The sequence below is a fragment of the Orussus abietinus genome, unplaced genomic scaffold, assembly GCF_000612105.2.
Source record: "Orussus abietinus isolate OABI.00-Male unplaced genomic scaffold, Oabi_2.0 scaffold54, whole genome shotgun sequence".
NCBI lineage: Eukaryota > Metazoa > Arthropoda > Insecta > Hymenoptera > Orussidae > Orussus > Orussus abietinus.
Window position 1 is genome coordinate 498243 of NW_019394260.1, and position 25778 is coordinate 524020.

Genomic DNA, 25778 nt, shown 5'->3' on the forward strand with positions numbered 1-25778 from the left:
GTCTTATAGGTGGGCCGCTGCACCGGGCTTCTCCGCGCTTTCCTCGGAATCCCGACGCAGCTTGGCCCGGCTCTGGAGTCAGAATGCACTTCTCCCTGCACTTCTCCAGGTGGATGCATCTTTCTAATGGCGACGCCGTTGGCTCGTGTGGACGTCTTTACAATTCTTATGCATTTTCGGTAAGGGCCTTGGGTACGAATAAATCCCTGCACCTCTCGAGGTGGATGCATCGACCAAGTTTCCAATGGCGACGGCATGGGGCCTTACCGCACCGGGCCCATGTGCACGTCCTTTCGCATTCCGGGGCACTTTCGGCAAGGGTCTCGGGGGCCCGGATAGATTTCGCCGTAGCTGGGAACTCTCCGGACGTCGTTCCAAAGGGGCATTATAATTGCAGCCGAGCCAATGGCGATGCCATTAAACCAGTCACGATCGCCTGGCCTTGGATCGCAGTTGCACATATTGTGTCGCCCGTTGCGCTGCAGTTCTGCCCCCCTGTCCCCGTAGCCCCCTAGCCNCCTGTCCCCGAACCCCCCAGCCCCTTCGGTGCACTCCATACGAGGATGGAGCACTCCTGACCCTCTCGACTACGTATGCGATTCGCTCCTGAGAAACTGCGCTCCACTTTGGCGCGAACCACCGAATGGTGCATTCTCCTGCTCCTCCGCGTGCAGAAAATGAAAAAGATCCCATCGTCCCTTCGCTCCATGATCCCTTCGACCCTCCCGTTCGGGAGATGCCACTGTCTGATCACTCGAGACAGTTTCCACTGATCGTATCGCGATCTACTTGTCTCTTTTCTGCGAGCCCGCGGAGGTCGCTCGTTTCGGCCACTCCACACCCTTGGACGGTGCTGACGTAGGTCGAGGAACCTACAATTGAAGTCCTGAGAACCAGCGTCTGGCAGGACCGAAACGAGAGGAAAGGGCTCTGCTGCATTTCGAGACAAGCTGTTGCTCTCTCTTTCTCTCTCTCTCTCTCTGTCCGGCCATCTCGAGGCAGCCTCCGCTGACTCTCAACGACGATCGCGGACCGTGCATTTAAAGCGATCGTGTGCATTTAAGAGGATCGTTAAAAGCCTCGTGTGAAGCCACAGACACGCGATCACGAGATGGCTCTACTCAGCTGACTTATCGGTGCTCAACCTGAGCTTCTCGCCAGGTTATTCCGCAGCATCCTCCTCTGGTGTCCAGCAGCGGTCCCAAAATGGCGGAGCCTTGCTCGGTTCTTTTTCTCAATCTTCTTGGAGGTTTCAAGAGTTCTCAGAAATGGCTCGATTCCCTTTCGGAGCCGCTCCAGGGACTGTCTGAAGGAATCCTGGAAAAGCGGGGATGATGATGTTCCGAGGGTCTCCACGTGTAAATTTACTGCCGAGCCATGACCGAGCCATTACTACTCGCCTCCGTTATTTCGTTATGGCCGGCGCTCGGTGCATTTAACAAATTGAACGACCCCGAGCGACGCCTCCTCGCGTTCCCCGGAATTCATGACAATTGTCCGGCCCGACGGTTCTTCTCGTCGATTTCCGCCGTCGACGGGGACGCGGGAAATTCTGGACAATATTGCCAGCTAACGAGCTGGCCCAGAAATTCCCGCCGTTTATATACTCGAGACTTTGTCATATTATTGTTCCTTCAAGCGGGGGATAAGAAAAAAGAAAAGGATCAAATTGAAAGTTGAAATTAGCATCCTTCGAAGTGAAGTATGGATAGCATCCTTCGAAGTGAAGAATGTCGAAGAAATTTCAATTATCAAAACCGTGAATGTTTAGAATTGAAAAACAGGGAGAACTGGGCGAATTTCTGGGGTAACCTGGTATCTTGATTTCGAGGGTCTCCTTTGACTAGTAAGGGCTCGATTTATCTTCGCATTTCTATGGGAAGGGTATTAATTGTCATATTATCGTTCCTTCAAGCGGGGGATAAGAAAAAAGAAAAGGATCAAATTGAAAGTTGAAATTAGCATCCGTCGAAGTGAAGTATATAACGTCGAAGAAATTTCAATTATCAAAACCGTGAATGTTTAGAATTGAAAAACAGGGAGAACTGGGCGAATTTGTGGGGTAACCTGGTATCTTGATTTCGAGGGTCTCCTTTGACTAGTAAGGGCTCGATTTATCTTCGCATTTCTATGGGAAGGGTATTAATCGGATTCTGCGGATTCTGCCAGAAACTTGGAACACTCGCACCCGGCGTGGGCGTTCGATTAAACCGTCCTTTGGCAAGTGGGGAGCGCCATGGCGGCTCTCCAGGACGAGTCGGGCCGAGATATTCGTGGTTTACGAGCGTCTGGGGAATTTTCGGGTCTTGCCTCCTGGCGAATCGATCGCGCCCACCCCTGGGAGGGAGGGAACCGGTGGGCTCAAGCTGCGAGTATTTACGCGCGAGTGCAGCTCGCCAACCTCCTCCCTCGAGCTCGATCTCCAGGGCGCACTTCCTGGATCGAAGGCTCGACAAGGATGGCGGCGGCCCAACGGCCGGCAGATGTCTCACGAGACGGGATACTAAGTGGGCTAGTTGGGCAAAAGGCAAAAGTGGGCCCATTAGCTGACCTTGGTCACGAGCAACCTGCCACCTTGACCCGTTCCGGCCCTCCACCTGTTCCTCCCGGAGCGCCCTCGAAGGTCGGATTAATTATGGCGCACCCCCAAACTGTGCCGAATTTCTATGGGTGGGCGCCTGTCGCGCGTCCCTCCTGCACTCGGCACCATAATTGCGACCCTGGCCGCAGAAGATGGCCAGAAGGAATTTCGCTACATCCCCGTCCCCAGCTACCATGGATGCGGTCCTGGCAATCTGTCCTCTCCGAAGATCTGAAAATCCTCAAGGACCCCGTCAAACGGCGCGACATAATTCCTCGACGCCGTAATTGCAACCCTGGCTGCGGAGAATCGGCAAAAAAGAATTTCATACATCCTCTTCCCCGGCTAATCGTATATGCGGTCGTCATGGTCCGCCCTTTCTGAAAATCTTAACATCCAGATCTCAGGAACCCATGAAATCCCCGCCGATTGGCGGGAGTCAATAAATGCATGCCTTTTTCAGCCCCCTCCCCTCATTTTTTCCCCGCTCCCTAACGAAGCCGCGGCCTGCTCTCTCTCTCTCTCTCTCTCCCTCTGCGCAGAAATAGAGCGTGCTCTCCGTGGATTCGGAAGCCGAGAGCCCGTTTTCCGCGGGAGGGAGCACCTCCGTCCAGTTTGGAGAGTGCATGCAGGGAGAGGGAGAGGCGATGAGGGCCGGTGCCGGCGGAGAGGGAGAGCGAGAGAGAGAGGGAACCCGCCGTGGAGGGGGATCCGCGTCCTTAGCTCTCGGACGGTCCGGCCTTGAGACGCAGCGACGCTCAATGCGACGCCGCTGCACCGGAAGCTGCAATCCGCTGCACCGCGCGACTCGGCCGCGTAAGCCGAGGGTTTCCCTTCCCACGTTTGCGGGAGACTCGCGGAAACCTAATTAACCCCCGTACATATATTCGGCGGTTTAATCGGCCCACTATCGGTCCGTATGGTATTATTATCCCCACCCAGATGGGAACCCCTCCGGACTCGCGAAATAGAATTCTATTTGAGGAATGAAAACGTTGAACGGCGGATCGCGCGACCTTCGGAGCGCAGCGTGCGGAGCCCCCTGAGGGGGTGCGATCGGGCCTGGCGGTATCGAAAAGCGGCGGCCCTCTCTCGAGTAGGCGCCTCTCTCTCGAGAGAGAGTAGGCTCGGCTCGCTTCTTGGCCAGCTATTTCGGCCTTGCTCGCGGCTTTATTTAGCCCTCTCGCACCGGCAAGGAATTCGCCGTCGCGAATCGGCCTAACTCCTCCCGGGCTTTTCGGCCGGTAGGAGTAGAGCCGCGTGGTCAGGCACGAGTCAGGATGGCCGAGCGGTCTAAGGCGCTGCGTTCAGGTCGCAGTCCACTTCTGTGGGCGTGGGTTCGAATCCCACTTCTGACAAGGATACTTTTTTTTTCTTTTTTTTACCTCACTACCTTACCATCGAGCCTCACCACAATTGGCCGTCTTCCGAGTTCCCTTCCGAATGGTCCAGGGTGTACCCAGCCTAGCCATGCATATTTTCCACGGTGTTCCCATCCGAAACAAAGGAACCGCTCCCAGTGGACCGCGGTCGGCGTCTCGGCGTCCTCATTCATGCGCAGGTGGAGTACGGGGAACGCCTAGGTGCACCCTGGGAAATCCGCGAGGAGGCTCTCGCATTCCCGTGGATGCAGCCGCACGTGGGTGCACCGGCTTGCATTCCACCGCCGATGGCTGCGCCTGACTGTACCCCGCGGTATATACGCCGGAGTCGGGAGGGGCGGCGGTAACCTTGAGAGTCGGTGAGGCGGCGGCCATCTTGGCGAGATGCACTTTTGTTTTTTGCCGGCCAAGAGCCGCTCCCCCCCTGCCTCTGCCTTCCTCCCGGGGCCGGTGTTCTCCATCCGCTCGTCCTACATGCCTCCTACCACAGATCGCACCGGTAGAATGCGACCAGGTCGCCTACCCCTCTCGCCTCGGAGACTTTTCCGCCATCCCAACCAGGTCCCGATAACCCGGCGACCGGCCTTACCGACCGCCCCGAGGGGTCCGAGGAAATCCGCCGATTCCTGGGAATCCCGCGAGAGGGAGAGGAGACGAGTCCCGGCGAGAGGACGAGGCGCGGGGTCTCCGCTCGCGGCTAACCCGCGAATCTGGGTCAACGCGCCGACACCGGGCGAATTCCGCGAGTCCACCCTCGCCCCACGTCCCGGGGATCGATCGCTACCCCCGCGCGCACCTCCCCCGGGAAACCCTGCACCGCGGAGACGACGTGCAACCCGACCCGACGCCGCCTCGGCTCGACGGACACGCTTTTAACTCCCAACGAACCCCACGCCGGTATTCCGGGATCTCTGGGTCGATGCGAACTTTGACTCGCCGCGATTATACTTAGGGGGCTTATTATTATGCTGAGAATTACGTTGCGCGTGATATAACGCGCGGATGCGTTGGTCCGGGTAAATCTCGATCACGAGGACGGATCTTGGGTCCCTACGTTTATTTCTAGAACGTGCGAAAGGGGACGCCATTTTCATCGACTGATTTTCCTATTTTTATATCAAGTTCTAGAGGGCAATCCCGAGGGAACTGGGATTTCTCTTATACTTCTTTTAGGTAGGCCAGGATTTTCGGTTTCATGGATATACGATTTATCCTCGATGGTTTTAACAAGGGGTAAAAATTAAATGCAGGGTCATGGCTTAATTAAATAGGTTAAGTGTAGAGATAATTATAGGATATTACGTGTTTTTTGCTTTTCTGCGGATGATTTGTAATTGTTGCGAGTTCTTGGAGTCGAAATCAGGAGCGACGCGTCGTTTTCGTGTCCGAAACTCCTTGGGAAGGAGAAATGGGAAAGGAAAGGGCACGCCGCGCGGCTCTCTCCGCGCTCGGCTTAGTTCGGGCGTCTCCGGACGGGCTCGGGGCCGCCTTGGGCGCGGCGCCGGTGGCGGCGCGCGGCGGGGCCCGTCCGAACCAGCGGCCCGAGCCGGGCGCCCGCCGCGGAGCGCGTCAGTCGCGCGCCTGCACTCTCAGCGGTAAGAAGCGGAGGCTGGCTCGTCGCAGTGTCTGGTGTCTCTCTGGACGTCCGTGTGCTTCGCAAGGCCCGGGCCGCCCTCGGCTCGAGCCAGAAGGTGTGTCGCCCCGCGAAGGCCGCGTCGCGCGCGCGCGAGTCCCTTCGGCGACCCCCAGAGGACTCGCCCCGGTCGGCGCGCCGTCACCCGGACGAGGACGAGAGGAGGGCCCGAGGTAGCCCAGTGTCGCGCACGTGTGTGTACAAGAGAGTGTGCAGTGTGCCCTCCTACGGTCGCCCGCACGCCTAGGCGAGGACCCAGGACCCGCGCCCCCCCGCAGGCGCCACGGGACTGGATATATCACCGAGCGACGATCGTTATGTGAGTACCCAAGTCGCGCCGAAAACGAGGACGGACTCAATGGCGCCGCCAGGGGCGAGAGAGAGAAAGAGAGACGCCCCGAGGGGAGCGCGCGGGAAGGTGGGCCCTTGTTTACCCCCGAGATGTTTACCACGCCGCCCGGACGCATTCCTCGGCCCGCGAGGGCGTCCTCGTCGGACTGGAACCCGCGGCGGAGGAAACGTGGGGTGGACGTGGAAAATAACCCCCGCGCTCGAGAGTTCCCTCCATTTAATTCACCCCGGGAAACATGCATCCATCTAGGGAACTTCGGTCCCCTAGGACCTCCGAAATATTTTTAAGTTAAATATGAAGCACTTCAAGGTCCACGTGATCTAGACTTAAGATAACGGATTAGATTTACCAACCCTTGAGTTTCTCTTAAGGGAACGTCCGGGTGGAAATGATATTCTACGGTTTTATTACCGGAAACTTGGTCCGAATATTTTTGCGAGGGTGGTTTGGACTTCCCTACCCTCGATGTTTGTCTAGGCTTTTTTATTTTCGTGGGTTTCGGCTTCTGGGAAGGGGTTTTCGTGCCCGGCGTCGATTCGTCCATCGGAAGCGGGATGGAGCGAGCGGCAGGTGATGCTGGGACGAGATAGGGGGTCCTTGTTTACCCCCGGGGGCCGGAAGGGAGGGGGAAGGTACGCAGCGTACCTTCCCTTCCCTTCCCTCCCTCCCCTCCCCTTCCCTTCCCTTCCTTACCCTACCCTACCCTACGCGCATTTGCGTTGCATCCCGGGGCCCTTACTCTATGTCCCCTTCCGGCCGGCTCGAAATGTTGCGCACATACATGGAGTATTTAATTATGATTATTACTTCATTGATGGTGAGGCGACCGGCTGGGTCGACGCGCGGGGCAGGGGTCCTTGTTTACGACCAGGAGGAAGGCGTACCTTGCTCGCCGCGCGTTCGGCGTCGCTTCTTACCAGGGTACGGAGGACGCGCGTACGACCGGCCAGGTAGACGTCGATCGGGGGATCATTCATTCGGTGGTATCGCGACCTGGAACGAAGAAAACACGAGGAGAAGCCGAGGTCGACTCTGGCCCCGGCCACGAGTAAGCGTTCCTTGGCGACGGAATCGCTGAATCCGCGGTTTGGCAACGACTGCAACCGGCTGCAACGACTGCAACGACGAAACGGGACCAGCTCGATTGTTGACCACCCGTGGACGTGTAGAGATCGATGCCGCGATATCGGCGACGTTTATTGGTACACAGTTTGTACGGTGAAGTTTATCGACGCACGGCTTGTACGTTATTAATCCCGATCCTTGGACATTCTTATTGGGGCCTTAAGGTGATGTGAATGTGGCGTCGAAGAGGTTTTGTTTATAAAACTTTTCTCCCAACTCGGTTTACCGAATAGTTTGAAACTTTACAACGGGAATTGGGAGACTATAAGGAAGGTCCTGAAAGTCGTGAAATTTTCAATTCTTTTCAAATTTGTTTATGGGTATATTCAAAGTAGTTTGTAAAAAATGAAATTTCGCGGGTTTCAGGACCTACCTTAGGGTCTCCGTGTTCAAATTGTTTTTGTACACGGTTTTTGGTTTTTTTTTGTTTTTTTTTTTTAAATGGGGATTTCGGGTGTCGCGGCTTGGGCGGGTATAAAGCTGGGGGAATTTCTAATTATTTGGGGAATGTGCTTGGCACTTTAATGGGACTTTGAGGTTATGTAGAGGGGAGAGAACGTTTTTAGACAATCGAGGGCTTAGTTTAGACCGCTTATGAGGGAGATAGGTTACCATATCCATGTCTTCAATTTGCGGACTTGAAAATTGCATTTAATCGCGCTGATCGGGATCGTCGAGTCTTAACCCCTTGTCTTTATTTTTTTTTTCTCTCCGCTTCCCCGGGCCGTAATTACGGCCTCAAGGTTTCGACACTCTCGTTATCTGGCGACCCAATTACTTTTTTTCCCGTGGAAAGTCGGAATGGTGGACGGCGAGGATGTGGCTTCGCGACCGCCACCTTGAACGGTCTCTTCCTGGATCCCCGGATCCCTCGTGGGTGCATCTCGAGGAGCCTTTTAGAAGTCGGTTACTCTCGCGAGGCATCCCGGTTGGGGTTATCGGCTCGTATGCAGTCCTCGTGATAATCACGGCCGCGGTTATCGGCCAATCGACGATGCACGATCCCGTATCGCCGTGATAAAGACGGCGTTTCGAGCAGTGTCTAGTCCAAGAGAGATATACCGGGAGAGTTTCGAGGCACCCATGTTACGGATAGATAGGGCAGTTTCCGAAAATCCAAGATGGCGTCCCTGAGGAATTTCTTTTTTTCGTCTTTTTTTTTTTTCCTCGCGAAATTCACCGGACGTTCGCCTTGAACTTTGATCACTAGAAGGATGTGTACCGGGAGAGGTTCGCCACCCATCGGGTGTGCAGAGGGGGCTGTTTTGAAAATTCAAGATGGCCGCCTCTCGAGGATTTTCTTCCTCGAGTTCGCAGACCGAGAGAGGCGAAGTCTCGGCTGAAACTCGCCTGGAACTCGCCTGGAACTCCGATCACGTTGGCGCACTTTCTGCCAGGCACGTGCGCCCTCTATACACCTCTCTCTCTTTCTTTCTCTCTCTTTCGCCCCCCTGCGAGCGCACCTCTGCACTCTCCCACGACTCTCTAGTCCATGGCCGACGCGTGTCCACGCCATGAGACCGGGCACTCCGCCTTCGCGGAGTTTTCTTCTTAAGCCTCTTATATATCGCCGCGGTTAACTGAAATTTAAGGTAATCCGGGATTACCGCGAAACGGCGGACGATTTTTCCTTAACCCTAGGATTTTCTCGACGAAACGGGCGCGTCCGTTCGATTTGACCGTGGATCTCGGAGGAAGGGTTTTACGAAGAAAAGTTTCCACGGAAGGAACGACCGGCGGCCATATTTGATTCCTAGCGTTCTCTCTTGACCCCAACGGACGTCGAAAATGTGGAAGTTGACGGTAACTCTGGTTATATTCTCGTGAATATCGATAATATTTCGAAGCCTTCGATAATACCGGTGACAATAGTCGAGTCTTTCAGAGCTTTTGTATCTTTTAATGTATAAACGCGCTGCCTCGAGGCTCAAAAACGGCGCGCGAGAGTCGCAATCCAAGATGGCCGCCGCGGTCCTCTCCCGTTGCGCCTCGTGGTTTGCCGTCCCCTCGGCGAAAATCTCGTTTTAGACGACCGGTGGTTCTTTTTAAATCCATGGATATGACACCGACTCGTCCTCGGCTAGTGGCATAGCCTCTCCGGCCTCACGCTTTTTCCTTTATCGCCTGCTCGTCGGTGTCGCTGCTCGGCCTTCGGGTGTACCGACCACGATAACGACGAGTCGCGATATTTACGCGCCCACCACGCCGACGAGCCTAACCTTGATAATGAAATTCGGGAAGAGAGGAGGACTCAGGGGGAGGGAGCGAGAAAGAAAGTGCCGGAGCAATAGAGAGCATACTCGAACCTTGGAGCGGATGACGAGTGGCAGCCTTGACAATGGACCCAGACGTTTGGCACAGTTTTGGGGGCTGATTAGAAGGCCCCGAGCTCGATATTTTTTCGCGAATTTCGGTGGCTGCCGGCGAAATCGGTTGCCCTTTCATTATATCCGCTCGTCTCCCTTTCCGTTGAGCAATCGGTTGCCTTTTGGATCCCGGCCATCGGACGTGGCGGGCGCGAATCATCCCGCGTTATCCGCGGCGGTGCTTCGGCGGGCATCAGCCGATAACGACCGCCATTAACAATTGTCCCAAGACGAGACCGATAACCGTGTTAATTGCACGCGGCGATTTAACGAGTCCTTTCCTGCCGCCGCGTCTTCTCTGTGCACGTTCTCCCCCACATCCTCGGGGGAACAATTTTTCTTTTTTTTTTATTTTCGTTATAAAATACCTTTCAACCTCCGTGGACGATCGACTCCTCGGATTCCGCTTTCCCTTAATTCCTGTTAAGTGTAAGTAAATTAGAATGTGTAGGGCGAAGTAGGACTAGGGTAAGATAGTTTGAAGGGTGGTGCTTACGATTAATATACTGGGGATATCCGATTTTTAAAAGGGTTTACAGGGATCGGAGGGGCAGGAAATCTCGACGAAATCGATTTTTCCCCGAGAGGAATGGCAGGGTGGGGGGTGGTCTGGGAAACGGGAAATTCGTGCCGTCGGTTGCCTTCCAGGGTGACGAACCGTATCCCTGATACCGATCTCCGTTTTTATTTTTTTTTCGCCCCCCCCCTGCTCTTTAAGGGGGGAGGAAAAAATAAACTCCCCTCTCTCCGTGGGGAGATGAATTTCGGCCGAGGGGAGCCAGGAAAACGTGCCGGCCCCGAAAAAAAACGAGCCGGCGCATTTTCCGCGGGGCTCTCCTCTCCCTTCCTTTCTCTTTCTTTCTCTCTCTCTCTCGCGTGTCCCGTCTATCGATTTTTCCGCTCCAAGCCTGCACTTTTCCTTCCCTTCTCGCGCGGCCTTGCTGGAGATGCATCGCTCGCTCTTCCTCGTTCCGTGACGAGGGGCGGCGCGCTCTTAAATTCTAGCCGAAAGGAAGGGCCACCAGTTCGACCGTTGGCCGCCTCTCTTCTCCAGTCAAAATTTCTACCCTTTTTCAACTTTTTCAAAACCGAGCAAAATATGCATGTCTTTCGTTCCCTGTATCCTTTCCTCGAGGACTGCTCGATACTAATTAAACTCCACTTTAGGACTCGCAGGATAAGAAAATGAAGATTTCGCTTCCCGAGTTAAAATTTATATATAAATAGAAAAATTAAAAAAAAAAACTAAGTAACCCATGCACGTCTCTCTTTACCTGTATCCTCTCCTCGAGGACTGCTCGATACGAATTAAACTCCACTTTAGACTCGCAAGAAGAAGAAATGAAGATTTTTGCCACTTTTCCCGCGAAATCTCCTATTTCAATTTTTATAGTCTCGCTTCTATTCCAAATTCTTCGGGTCCCTCTTCCTCGCGTGTCCTGTTCGATGCGAATTAAGTTTCACTTCAGACCTGCCAAGTTGAAGTTAAGATATCTGCCGTTTATGAGAGGTATAAAGGCAATGCCTTAATTCTATAGAAGCTGTACCCTTCTTTATATCATTTGAAAATCCATTTAAAGACTATAATTAGAGGTTTGGATTAATTTCGATCCGAGTCGTGACGTAGGCATCGGTCAGGCGGAGGGTTTTTCTTTTGGAAGTTCACGTCCGATTCATTATTCGATTCATATTCGATTCGCGTCCAGTCACCACGTCGAGGGGGAGAATCCTCGCTCCGGGTCGCGGCGCCCGAGGATGATCGGGCCGTTTTCTGCGTAGACGCGACTGGTGACCCACCAATGGCGGTTGCGTAACGGAGGAAGCGACCAATGGCCGCGCCACCTGTAAAGACGGCGGCCCGCCAGACGCGTTTTCGGCGGCGAAAAATCACGGACCGTCCTCGCCGCTCGCGTCTCTATAATCCGCGATTTCATCGCCTACATTAGTTTCTACGGTCTGAGCGAGTCCAAAGCATGGCACGACGCCTCTCGGTGGGGAGTAACAGGTGCGGGGCGTCACGATCCACCGTCGCGAGAGTGTAAACGCGTACCGTTTGGAAATTATTTATTTGCCCCTCCTCCGCGCGATCTACCTGCCGTGGAATTTTTCCCGTCGGTTTGCCAGTCTACGGTTACTTTTCCTTCCCTATGGTTGAGATAGAGAGAGATAGAAAGAGAGAAAGAGAGACGAATTCTCGGAGTTTCTTTCGGGCCTCCTCTCGGGTGTGTTCGCCTGCAGGCGCACGTGCATGCGCATCGGCGCCGCCCTTCGCGCGTCTCGCTCGCGCGCAGGAGACGGCTCGCATGCATGACGTCACCGCGGCGTATCATTTTTAGCCCACATCTATAGTGCGTGGCCGTACGCCGACGGCGGGCCGCCGATATTTTCCGCGCTGGGCGTAGCGGCCAATCGGCGTCGCCCTTTCCCCTGGAGCTACTAACCGCGCGTTGGACGTCGGCCGGCCGGCGCTCGGGTGGGTCCGCCGGAGCTCGGGAGCGCTCGGCTTAGCGGAGCGAGAGGAGGGGAGCCGGCCGGCCGGCCGGCTCCAAGGGAAACCGCGCGCGCCGGTTCGCCCGGCCGCGGGATACAGAGGAAAGTGGCCTGGCAGGCCGAGTGGCTCGGTGGTGCGAGAGCGAGACGGAGAGACCCGCTTATGAGGAGGTGCGAGGAGGACGGAACGGGTACGCAGATACGCGGACGTGGCCGGCACCGGGAATGTGCCTGCCTGGCATGCAGAGAAGGACGCCCGCAGGACAATAGCTGAGGATGCATTTTTATTCTAGGATGCCCGGTGAATATCTAATGGCATGGGAGTGTCGGGCCTCGTGTGCCCCGGGGACGTGCAGACGTCGCCCGCGCTCTTTCTCTCTCTCTCTCTCTCTCTCTCTCTCTCTCTCTCTCTCTCTCTCTCTCTCTCTCTCTCGCTCTTTCTACTCTCGCGCCTCTTTAGGACACTGCCCGGCTTCGGGGTGGACTGCCCAGCGCTGCAAGCGGATGCAGACGACTCGGTCCGATGTCGGGAGTGGGCTTCGAGTATGCGTCTAGGAAGACGGGGGTGCAGGGTGTCGCGCGAGTCGGGGGAAAGGCGGCCGCCATCTTTGATTGTTGCGCGCTCGACCCGTTAAACGCGCGTAAGGGCGATTTCGAGTACGCCTTTATTCCTTCATATTTTTAAACTCCCGGAAACTATGCACGGACATGTCTATCGATCTTTTACATCTTTTAGAACGCGCCTACGGTATAACAGGGAAGATGGGTACGCTTTAGCAGCCGTTGTTAACGATACGAGCAGGGATGAAATGAATTCGCTGAAAGCATTCCGCCGAACCATGACCTTAGGCTTCGAGCTCGCGTGGCTTATTCGAGGATTTCTCCGAAGTCGATCGGCGAATCGGTCTTCCTGGGAGTCGGCCGACCGGGAATCGGCAATTCCTGGGACGAGTAACGAGATATAGGCTGAGCCGGCCCGGTGACGTCGGCTCGCTGCCTGGACCTTCCCTCAGGATCCGGCCAAGTCGATGCGAGGATATCCGGTTTCTCGACCGCGGGTAAATATTTATCCGGGAGGCTGCGTCCTTCCTTCACCGTGGCGGGTTACTCGTTGGGATAGGTCGGGTCGCCTTCTCGAGAAATGCGTCGCCGATCCAGCGCGGCCGATCGTGTGGGTCCGGCTTGGGTTAAGCGATGGGCAGACGGAACCATCTTTCGAGATGGGCCGGGATGCCATGAAACTTCGTGGTATGTCGTCGAAACTTCGTGGAATATCGCGAAGTCTCGTGAGATGGCCGTCGAGGATTCGCGAATGGTCGTTGGATATGGCGTTGAAACTTCGTGAAATATCGTGAAGTTTCGAGCGATGACTTTGAAGGTTAATAAAATATCGCGAAACTTCGGGAAATGTCCTGAAATTTCGTGGGATGTCGTTGATGGTTCGTTGAATGTCGCGAAACTTCATTGGATGTCGTTGAAACCTCGAGGAATATCGCGAAACTCCGTGGGATGTCGTTGAAACTTCATGGAATATCGTAAAATTTCGACGGATGATTTTGAAGGATCATAAAATAACGTGAAGTTTCGTAGGATGTCGTTGAAGGCTCGTGAAATATCGCGAAACTTCATGGTATGTCGTTGAAAATTCGTGGGACGTCGCTGAAACCTCGGGGAATATCGCGAAACTTCGTGGGATGTCATTGGAACTTCATGGAATATCGCGAGACTTCGTGAGATGTCGAAGGTTCTTATAAAAAATAAAAAAAGATCGTGACACGTCGTCAGAAGTTCGCGAGATATCGTGAAACTTCATGAGATATCGCGAGACTTCGTGAGATGTCGAAGGCTCTTGTAAAAAATAAAAAAGAGTCGTGGAACGTCGTCAGACGTTCGCGAGATATCGTGAAACTTCATGAGACGTCGCGAGACTTCGTGAGATGTCGAAGGCTCTTGTAAGAAATAAAAAAGAGTCGTGGAACGTCGTCAGAAATTCGCGAGATATCGTGAAACTTCGCGGAACATCGTAATACCTGGCAGGACGTCGCCAAGGCTCGCGAGACACGTAAAGGCTGGACCAGGACGAGCCATCGGGAAGAGACCCTCTTTGCGCCAGGAAATGGCCCGACGACCCTAGGTCGGGGCGGGATCCTAGAACGTCGACTAGTCTCCCGGATGGCCTCGCTAATCGAAACCCGGCACGCGAGAGAGACGGGGAGAGGAGGGGGAGGCACGCCTCGAGGAGGACCATCGGCGAGGAAATCCGCGGCTCGGCCTTCGGCCGATCGCGTAACTCTCCGGTCGAAAGGGAGAAAGAGGGAAAAGCCGCTCGTGCTTGACCGAGCATCGAGGGGAGAGGGACGCGACTAGCCGGACTCGACGGGCGGAAGAGAGACGCGACGAGAGCCGATCGAAGGAGGTACCGGTGAGGACACCGATTACCGCGGCGACGCTCGTGGAAACGTGCTATCCACTCGCGTGGAAACCTTGAAGAAACGACCGGTTTTACATAACCTCCGAGGAAAGACTCGGCAGGCCCGAGCGATCGTCGGCGGAGGAGGAGGAGAGGAGAAACCGCCGGGAACGCGAAGAGGAAACCCGAGGAACGAGAACTGGACGACCTCCCGCTTACGGGACGATTGTCCTCCCTCGATTTTTTTGCATACTCCCGGTCGTTATCGGGAATGATTTTAATTTTTAGTTTCTTGAGGTGAAGTGAAACACGTCGGGGAACTTGATCGACGTCAATAAAGAAGATTTTTCTAAATGCCTACGCCGACGTTCATTTTTATATCGACAGCTGGGTCGAATTATATTGAATATTGTACCAAATGGCATACTCCATGTGTCGTTTTCGTACAATAATTATAAAGAAATCGAAGTAAAACTCCAGAAATCCTCTGGATTCATGTTTTCTGGGGCCCTAATTGACTGCAGAGGGACCCCCTGCGATATCTGTGATTTCCAGGTCAATTAAATTTTCACTCCGAGACCGCGTATTCCTATCGTTTTAGCATAGAAGCGCATACAACACTTTTTTTGCCTTTATCCCGTTCAAATGCGAGTTTATCGATTACCAGAGTGTTCTAAATTCTCGTAAAATTGTCCTGACCCTTTAGATTCTCATATCAGAGCCTTCGATAATTGTATATTGATCGAAATATGAGAGCTCGACGCCATTTTGGTTCTGGTCTGGGCGAAGTTAAAGAATTTTGTCCAAAAATCCAAATTTTCAATGTGTCAGGACAATTCTTAGATGATCAGGAGTGACGTGTCAAAGTTTCGAACGGTTTGGTCTAATACCCTTAAAAAAAAGTGTCGTATTCGAATCGACTGAATTGAAGGGGGTTTCACTTCACCTTAATCTCTCCCCACCACGTTACGAGGAAATGCGAGCCAAGACCAAGATTATCCCTAATAGGTGTGAGATCAACGGCAAGATTGTAATGCTCGTCTGTATCTCCTGGTGACGAACAAATCCTCGAAGGTGCTAAGGATGCCGTATACGTGTATGTACACTGTCTCGGAAAGATTGCAAATGCATGGCTGCAAGACCGAGACCGAATTTGCTCGTCCGTAGGTCGGGATCGGAAGCTCGGCTGATAAGGCCCGATCTCTCTCGGTTTATCGGTCGACGATGGTGGCGCTCTCTCGTTGACACTTGAAACGCCGCGGCGGGCGCCATGGAAATCGGCCTTTGCGTAGTCACAACAAGGCGAGCGTGCAACGGGCGGCACGCGCGCGCGTGTTGGTCATACCGTGTACGTACACGCGCGATCCCGACCGTCGCAGCCGGGATACGCGCCCAAGTGTGTTGGGCTCTCTGCCCCCGTGGTGTGCGTACTCGGCCAGACAAGGTCATTCATAAGTAGCTCAAGTTCAGCCAATAGTATTGTATTACGATACCTACGGCATACGCTCTCCGGCGAGAGCTCGCCGGGTATGTACCCGGCTACGCGTAGGACTCCTTGCGGGAGGCGCGAATTCAAAATGGCCGCCGGGAAGGGGAAACGCGCGAAATCGTAAGCTGGGATTTTGGTGGCGCGATTGGACACACTCGGATTGCGGTGGACTCGGAATAGGTGCGGAATAAAAATGCTCACCTGTGAAGAAAGCGTATTTCGGGATCTGATGTCTTCTACCTAATGGAGATGACAGAACTTTGACGTTGTATTTGGGTACTGCGCACCCTTCGCTGGACTCGTGAATTCAAGATGGCTGCCAAGGAGGGAAGCGCGCGAAGTGGGCGACTGGGATTTTGAGGGCGCGATTGGGGACACTCGGATTGCGGTGGACTCGGAGTAGGTGCGGAATAAAAACGCTCACTTGTGAAGAAAGCGTATTTCGGGATCTGATGTCTTCTACCTAATGGAGATGACGGAAATTTGGCGTTGTATGTGGGTACTGCGCACCCTTCGCTGGACTCGTGAAGGGAAGCGCGCGAAGTGGGCGGCTGGTACTTTGAGGGCGCGATTGGGTGCGCTGAAATTCTGCTGGACTCGTGATAGGAAGGAATTAAAAATGGCCGCCGGGGAAGAAAGCCTGTTCCTGGATCCGAACTCTTCTCCCTGGCGGAAGTGGGTTGTGTAGGATTTAGGCAGTTTGCCGCGAATCGCATCCTGCCCGAGAGAGGCCCAGAGATGGCGATTTGCGGTTAAACACCATGGCACCGAATCGAGGAACTAAGGTCGGAAACTCGACACGCGGCATGGTCGTGCCATGGGGCTCGACATCTGTCCGGAAGTGGCTCTCCCACCGACCGCTGCAGGCTATTTCCACGTCCACGTGGACGTGGTTGCAGCCACTCTGCCCTGTCATGGGACGGTTCTTGACCCGGGTACTCCGGTGGCATAAGTTTCCTCCCTTTCGATGGTGTTCACGGTGGACGCGCAACGTCGCGGGCATGGGAAGGTAACGGGGCGTCCGGGCGGCCCGGGGTCTTGACTTCGGCGTCTAGACGGGCCCCCGTACACGGCTAAATTACGGTTCGATTAACCGGGGGACGGGGCCCGACAAAAGAAACTAGAGAAGGCCCCGGGCAGGGCGGAGGTACAATGCGCCGTAGGTGGAGGCCCTCGGCCGAGAGGCCGCCTCTGACTTTTCCTTTCGGGCCAAGTCGGGCACAAAAAGTCCCCGCTCCTGGGATCCTCCGGATGAAAGGGCCCCGGGCCCCCCGGGACATTCGACGCCGCGTCACCGGGGGAAACCGGAGGAGACGGCCACTCTTTCTCCCCTCCGAACCCTCGAGGACGCTCCTCCTTTGAGTTCTCTCCATTCTCCGGTTAGGTGCCAACGACGCCTCCCTACGAGATCCTCGCTATCGGCACGCCGAAAAGAGAAAAATAACAATTCCGTCCATCCGAAGAAATAATTAATTCGGATTAGAATTATTTCCCCTCAAACGAACTCCCACGAATCCGCGGAAATCCGAAAAAACGTTGGATCCCACTTATTCGACTTTTGGTCAAAGAATTATTCCACGAGTTCACCGAGTACTTCTTTGGCACTGTTCGAAGAGATACCTGTTGAATGACATTTTTTCTCTCTCGGGGTACGGACGAACAAACAAGAAATCGGCTGTTTCACTAGTCTGACAGTGATGGGCAATTGCAAGACTTGGTCTTGACCGAGATCGATCTCTCGCGGCAATTGTTGGCGTTGAGCGAATGGCGACCAAACCAACGGCCATTTAATCATATCACTGTGTGGTAATAGATAAGCAACGAGACCGAGACCAAGACCGAGTTTGCTCATCAGCAGCCATTTGGAAGTCCACCTTTCCGGAGTGGCTCGCGAGTCGTTATCGCAGACATTACCGAGCACGTGTACGTACGTGTACTTACTCATCGCTTGGTCCCGACGGTTCCCCTGGGGACCGCCAAGTGCGCGCCGGCGTAAATACGCCCGCGGGTGTGTACGCCGGTGTGTACGCGGGTGCGCAATTGCGCGTGCCGAAGCATACGGAGACTCGTATGGGTAAGGCGCGAAGAGGTCGGGGAAGGGAGGCCGCGCCGGACCTACGCCAACGTCACCCTACACTCGGTGCACCGCGTGCATGCCCCTGTGATGCATCGACACACACGGTGCATGCCTCAACCTCGGTGTCCCAAAAATCCCCGTCGAGTGCCCCCCACCAGCCGCCATTCGGGCCAGCACCCTTCCTCTTCATTCTCGCCGCCCTCCTTTCCCTCTCCGGCGAGGAAGAAGGATAGACGTTTACGGCTTCTCCGGGCACCGCCAACCTCTATACCCGGTGTCCCAGAATTCCCGCCCTTTTCACCGTATCATCGCCGATAACGACGGAATCGAAAAGTCCTCTTCAACTTTTCTCCGCCGTTAACGGTTTGCCCGTGATAATTAATAATAACCCGCTCGAACGTCGATGGCGGAAACATCCAGGAGGGTGCGACGTCGGGTATTTTTAGATTAATTATTACAGGGAGACTGTGCGTCGTGGAGAAATGTTGCATGGGACTTTTTCCTCGGGCTGGAAGGTAGGAAGAGCCTCGCGGCATTGGGGGATTCGATTTTAGGGAGTTTTTGGCTGTGGGGGAATTTATTGTGGCGGGGTGCAGGTGGCCGGCCGCCCGGAAAAGTGGGTGGACTCGGACGGCGGGGACACGCCGAGCCGGGCGAGATAGGAAAGCGAGACGGAGAGAAAGAGGGAGAAAGTGGTGTGTGCACTTTGCACCAAGTGGGACGCTAGATAAGTGTCGCCGGTGTAAGGAGCGACCGGAATCGCTTTACCGTATTTCCCCTCCCGTTAACGTCCACGCATCCGGGGAGGAATGTCGCGCGGGTAACGGCAAACCGAGGTTTCCCGGTTGCGACGCCCGTTAACCCTTTTAGCCCGTTTGGATTTTTCCGCCGTTAAGTACTTTCGCCTTTTGGTACCGATACTCGGTGTCAATCGGCATGTCGGCGAGAATTTTCTCGAGGTATACACGCGGCTTAATTGGCGTTTAATCGGCCGTCTTCTTAATCTCCGGTTAGACTTATTGCGCAGTGGATTGCGCCGCGCATAACTTTCCGCGCCGAACAATGCGGGAAACATTCCGCTGACCAGCGCCGTCATTGCGGCCGCTTCCTTGACGCTGACTCCGGGACGGAAATTCATTCCGTCGCCTAGGTCGGAATGGAAATTCATTCCGGCGCGGATCGCGAGACATCCGCCGGCGGAATTAAAACCAAGCGCCCCGGCGCCGACCTACTCCTAAGACGCGCGAGTCTCCGGACATTGACCTACCCTAATATCGTATGGGACTTATGGAGGTCTCCAACACTTAATCTAATGTAAGGGTATACACCCTGTTAAGAATACTCAGATTATTCGTACCCTGTTAATGCACTGCATCGGGGAGAAATTTCAAGTGTATTATACTCCATTAAGGACGCTCGGGATATTGACCTACCCCAATATGGCGACTCCCAAGACTTAATTCGATGTAAAAGAAATATACCCTGTTAAAAGTATATAGTTCACACACTTTTAGGAGGCTAGGGTCAGTCAAGAAATCAGAAATGAATCCCACATAATTTTGTAAAAGCGTGTATAGGACTCTTGCGGACGAAATTTAAAATATGAATATGATTTCAGTGTAAGGTTGGGATATCTGTGTTTTATTTTTTTTATCCCATAAAGCGCTTAGCTTAGAAGGTGTGCGACAGGTCGCCTAGGAATCGCCATAAACAATTGTATCTCATTGTTTGCAGATGGTGGTGGAGGTTGAGCCGGCGGAGGAGAGCGGCAGGACGGTCCAGGGCGATGTGGCTCAGTGGGGAAACACGAGGAGGTGATGACAGCTTTTGACAGCCTTTGACGATACCTCGGAGCTCGGCGACACATTACCCATGGTGAACGCATCGAACAAGGGCCACGTGGCGATCTGAAATATATATATACATATATATATATACACCCACATATATATATTTCTCTATATGTATATATATCCTCGCGTGTATATACATATGTATATATGCTGAGAAGAGCAGCGAGAGAGAAAAAAAAAAAAGGGGACGCACGCGGCGGATACGTTGAAACCCCTCTACCTTTGAGATATACCTCACGTACACCTACAAGTACCTTCGAAGAAAAGAGAAGAACCTCTCTGACAAGCGCAATAGTGCCTAGCCCGAGACGCACCTAATGTTATTACAAAGAAAGCCAGAGTTAATACGATTACGCTAGAGCGTCGATATTGTTGCACCGCTCCGCCACCGAAGCTTTCCTCTCGCCTCCGGATATTCTCCCCTGCTCTCTTTCTCTCTACCTTTCTCTCTCTCTCTCTTTTTCGCTATATCCTCCGTCATTCTCTGTCCCTACCTGTCCCGTCTCCGTTACCATTCCTCATCTGCCGTCCTCCGGAATTATTCCGACCCTTCCCCCGACCCTAAAGTGACGCCGCGACGCCTCGACGGGACGCGCGTATCATCCACCCGGGGCAACAATATACGAGCCGAGGACGAACCAGGACAGCAGTACCTGCAGACAGATATATTTATTATAATAGAGCTAGAGAAGAGGGGGAGGAGATCGGAAGAGGAGGCGCCGCTTCGAGTGAATGTGCTCCTCTAGGACTGCATCCGCTGCAACGACCCGATCAGCTGACCGCAAGCAGTAAGAGATCAAGGTATGCAACAAAGTCATTCTCGGGATACCTTAATGTAGCTTTAACTACTTCCGCCGGAGACACCTAGACACCTGCTCGCCCGGAAATTGCCCCCTTGTTTCGAGGTACTATTAACCGAGAGGCGAAAAGAGCGTTCGGGCGCATCTTTAAGGCGATGTGAAAGTGGCGTCGAAGAGGTTTTCTTTATAAAACTTTCCTCCCACCTCGATTTACCGAATAGTTTGAAACTTTACAACGTGAATGGGGAGACTATAAGGAAGGTCCTGAAACTCATGAAATTTCAATTCTTATCAAACATGTTTATAGGTATTTTCAAAGTAGCTTATAAAAAATGAAACTTCGCGAGTTTTAGGACTTACCTTAAGGTCTCCGTATTCACGGTTTAAAGTATGAAACGATTTGAGACACCCAGTTCTATGAAAAGTTTTGTGAACGATTGAGCTTTCGGATGCCACTTTCACATCCCCTTAACCACTTCGGTGCGGATTCATATCACGGCCGTCGACTAAAGTCGACGCTCGGCTGTACGCGTTCATCCGTGGCTGTCGACTATAGTCGACGCTCGTACCGAAGTGGTTAAGGCGTTGTGAAAGTAGCGACCGAAAGAGCGTTGATGAAACTTTTCTACGAACTGGGTCCACCTAATCGTTCGGAAACTTTACCGCGCGAACTCGCAAGCCTCGAGGGAGGTCTCGATATCCATGAATTTTCTTTTAATTTCTTTTTATTATAAGATTTTTAGATTTTTGAGAAATATACGACTCGTTTCGAAAAGTGCAGCACAGAGAGTGCCGCGATTCTTGAAAATGCTGTCGCGGAAGATCGTCGAGATTTCTTCGATTCCACTTTCATATTATGCTTTAAGCCATTGCTTTTTTGAGGTTTATCGGGCCGGCTTTTTAGGCAACTCGTTTCGATAAGTGCAGCACTGGGGGAGGCGCGATTCTCGCAAATGCCGCCGCGGAAGACCAGCCATTGTCCGCGCTCTTACGTGACCGATTCCCCGCGCGCCTGTCGACTCCTGCATTTGCATTTTAAAGCGCAGTACCGGGAATGCACCGGGCACGAACGCTCCCCGATGCACGCCCTATAAAATACGAATGGAAGCCCGCGGACTTAGCAGTTCGCGTATACGGAAATCTTCGTTAGAAGGTAGGCGCCCTTCTGGGCGCGCCTCGCTCCGCATGTAAACCGCTTAAGACTAGAGTCGATAAAACGACGTTTCATTATAATTAATTACCCAGGGTAGATGTAGAATTGCAGGTTCCTCTCCCCGGGATGACCCTCCTCGGTCCAGCGATCCCATCCCAGCATCTATCGAGCATAATGTCACAAGAGACGCAACGTTGCGTATAACCATTCTTCTGGACGGCGCAGCCTCCAGGAGGCGCCGGGAATTTCTTTCCCACCTCCAGGAACATCGCCGAGAATAATGGCGGGAATAATAGAATTCGAGAGAGAACCGAGCATCCGTTACGTTTTACTATCACGATTTGCATACGTCGCGTCGTCGGGGTCCGTGCAGAGGAAAAGTCGCGTCTTAGATTGCCACCTGGGGGAAATCTCGAAGGTACGCTCTGAAGGTCCTAGAAAATTCCGACAAAAAGTTATAGAAAATTTCAGGATAATTCGGGAAAGTGTCCAAGATGGCGGCGAGTCGACCACCTCCGTTCCTCCGGGTCTCATCTGAAAGTTTCTCCGCGTTGTATGAGGTTTTCATATTTTTCTTCCTGGTCCTATTTTTTTTCTTTTTTTTCCCTGGTCTTCTGGGTTTCTTTTCGCCTTTTCACCGCGGGCCTCGCGACGCCCCTGTCCCGAGGGCATTTTTCATAGAGGGCGCGAGTGGCCATTGCTATTCCGTAAGTATAGACGCGGCCGAGGAACGCGTGCCTCGTCGTTGGTGCCGCCTGCCAACTCGGCGCGTCGCGACGCTTCGTCTCCTCTATTTGGACGCCTCGGTTCTTCCGGGTGTTGCCGGGAACGGTCCCGGTTTTCCCTCGACCGGGCGATTCTGCCTCCAGGTGGGACACGTGGTCTTCTTTCTTTTTATTTTTCTTTTCCTTTGGGGGGCAACCCTCGTTTCGTCATCGGGGGGGACGCGGATCGAGGTCGAAGCCTCGCGTGTATTCGCGCGCGCGCGCCACGCATCGTGCGTGGACGTGTGACGTCACGCGACACGCGTACTTGCGACACTTGTTTTGTGACCTGGATATCTCGACGCCCTCCGCCGCGCATACCGGGAACGTCGCCTCGATGCGATCCGAATATCTGGATCGCCGTGACGTCGCCGGACGCCACGTGGCGATGGGAGGCGAGAGGGTCCCTAGTTCGCGCCACGTGGTCAGTCAGTCGTCGGCTGACTACCGAGGAAGGAGGTTCTTAGAGAGGCTCGGTACCAAAGAGGTCTGCAGGAACCATGGTGGCGTTGATAGGAAGAGAGGGTCCCTAGTTCGCGCCACGTGGTCAGTCAGTCGTCGATCGACTACCGAGGGATGAGGTTCTTAGGGAGGCTCGGTACCAAAAAGGTCTACAGGAACTATGGTGGCGTTAATAGGGAGAGAGGGACCCTGCTTCGTGCCACGTGGTCAGTCGTCGATTGACTACCGAGGGAGGAGGTTCTTAGGGAAGCTGGGTACCAATGATCGCCCTGGTCGGTCACCAGCTGACTCCCAAGGAAGACCGCTCTCATGGCACAGCATCCGATCCATCTCGCGGCATCGGGATCTTTCCGAAACCCGGGCCAACCTGGTGGGATCGGCACTCATCGGGAGCGTCGGGACGCCGGCAGCTGCGAGGTGGTGCGGAGGCTGCGGCGTTGAGACTGTATTGATTTCCACTCGGCCCGTCTGGCTGCAGTCTAGTCCATATCCGGTGTGTGTTCTCGTAGCTCGCGGCTCGGTTCCTCCCCTGGGAGCGGAGAGGCCGCAGCGCGGCGCCTGCCCGGGCGCGGGTGGTCCTTGTCTCCGTTATCCGCCGCGGGTTGGGTATTAAAAAAAAAGGAGGGAGAGCCAGGGGAGAAGGAGCAAATGAGAGCGCCAAGGGGAGCGGGGGAAGGAATGAAAAATCCAGATTACGCGCCGCCGAAGTTGGCCGCGCCGGCTAATTGGAGTCGGCCTCTTCGTTGAGCGCAGCGGGCGGCCGTAATTGCGCCCCGTGGAGGGAAACTCGGGATAACCGAGCGTGGATTCAACCCCGGACCGGTGAAAAGTGCCGATGATGATAATGGACGTCGTTTCGACCATTGGTCCGATTCCTCCCAGGGGAGGGTTGGAGCCTCCACCGGTGGACACGGGCGCCGAAGTCCCCGTGGTTCCCATGGTTCCCACGATTCCCACGATTCCCATCGACCCGAAGGTGACCAAGATCCGGATGGTGGTATCCCCTTATCTGCGGACCCGGATAACCTTTCACTACGCCGGCGGAATTGGGAGCGACGATTAATCGATCACCCCACGATAGTAATCCGGAGAATTACGAGGGTCCAAGATCGCCGGTGATCCCTCTCGGTGGAGGGCGAACCCCGGGGTCTACCGAGAGCGGAAACTGCAACCTTATCGGGGACTTATCGAGGAACTTACGGCCGAGATCGAGGTGCCGGAAGCTGGACCCGTCGAAGGCCATCGGGCTGGCCGCCGTCGAGACGCCTTTAGCCCGATGAGACGGAACCGGAGTGGATTGAATCTCTCCTTTGGGGTTCTTCGGAGCCCTTCAAAGAACTTCTCCGGGGAGATCGTGTCTCTCCTCCTCGCATTGCGTGCTCCACTCCGCTTAGTCAGACTCTTACTCATCCCGGATGACGCGGACCCATGCCGGAAGTCGATCGAAGCGATCCGTGGATGTTGATTCGTGACGCACTTTCCCTAGAGGGGATTGCGCCGATCCTAATCGACGCCGATTGCCGCCTCGGCGGCTTCCGAGATGGCATGCTCGAGGAGATCGGGGCTAAATGTCCGAGCTGGGCTTACTTATTGCCATGGTTTAGTGATCCGATGACTGTATCGCGGGGATATATCGCCCCGGGCTCCTCGCAGAAGGGCGAACCGCGCCGGGTAGATGCGAAAAACCGCTCGCTCGAGTTACCTCGCGACCGGTGACTCGATACCCTAGTTGGTAGCCACACGTGTCGCCGGGGACCACGTTACTTCTCACCTTACGACACGAGACGCAAGATGCAAAACGCAAGACCCGGTACACAAGAGGTGGACGCGCGCCTTTACGCGCCTCCGCGTTTTCCGTCCGACTCGCGAGTCCCGCGCCGCCATCTTGGTCTCCAGAGACTTGTCTTCGCCCCTGTCGCTCAATTATTAAAATTCCTTTTTCATACCTCTAAATCTAACGAGCGCATTCATTTTACGCATTTCGGGTTATTTAACATACCCGGGAAATGTGCTCATCTCGGCGGGGGGCCACGTTAGTTGATTGATCTTAAGACACAAACGGCGGCCATCTTGGTCCGAGGTATTCCACGACCCTTTTCTTTATCTCTTTATTTTTCTTCATTTCATTAGTCACACTTCGGAGTGTAACGCGTCAACTTATTGTGCCGCATTTTCTATATTTTTTTTCCTCCACAAGAAGTGTACGCGCGCCTTTACGCGCCTCCGCTTTTTCCATCCCGCGAGTCCGGCGCCGCCATCTTGGTCTCCAGAGACTTGTCTTCGCCCTTGTCGCCCAATTATTAAAATTCATTTCTCATACCTCTAAATCTAACGAGCGCATTCATTTTACGCATTTCGGGTGATTTAACATTCCCGGGAAATGTGCTCATCTCGGCGGGGGGCCACGTTAGTTGATTCATCTTAAGACACAAACGGCGGCCATCTTGGCCCGGGGTATTTTACGACCCTTTTCTTTATCTCTTTATTTTTCTTCATTTCATTAGTCACACTTCGGAATGTAACGCGTCAACTTATTGTCCCGCATTTTCTATATTTTTTTTCTTCCACCTCGCGACCTAAGTGCCGCAGCGGGAACGCCCAGACGAGAGACGGCTTCTTCGAACCCCGCCGGCTGTCTCGCGAGACGCCTCCGTCCGCCTCGGCCTCGACGAGGGAGCGTCGCGACGCCGACCTACCGCAATCCCGTTTATTTCGGCCCGGGAGGGTGTCGCGCCTTTTAAATTCCGTCCTTTCGCCGCGCGGGGCGTCTCTTAGCGTCGCCGTTTATTGCGCGCTCCGTAACGGCGTCGCTCGTCGAGGCGGGTCGCTCTCGAGGGACGC

At 54.1% G+C, this 25778-nt stretch overlaps 1 protein-coding gene and 1 non-coding gene across 6 annotated transcripts in view; both read left to right on the forward strand.

The window, feature by feature from the left end:
• The first annotated feature begins 3855 nt into the window (after positions 1-3855).
• Trnal-cag lies at positions 3856-3939 on the forward strand. Its single transcript has one exon. It is a non-coding gene; the product is annotated as a tRNA-Leu (tRNA).
• A 1602-nt stretch (positions 3940-5541) lies between these two features.
• LOC105700852 (ecdysone receptor) overlaps positions 5542-25778 on the forward strand; it is an 80238-nt gene continuing 60001 nt past the window's right edge. For all 5 annotated transcript variants that reach the window (XM_012427067.2, XM_012427072.2, XM_023434774.1 and 2 more), the window contains exons 1-2: positions 5542-5915; positions 19640-20559. The gene's annotated coding sequence lies outside the window, so the exon portion shown is untranslated. The remainder of the gene's footprint in view (positions 5916-19639; positions 20560-25778) is intronic.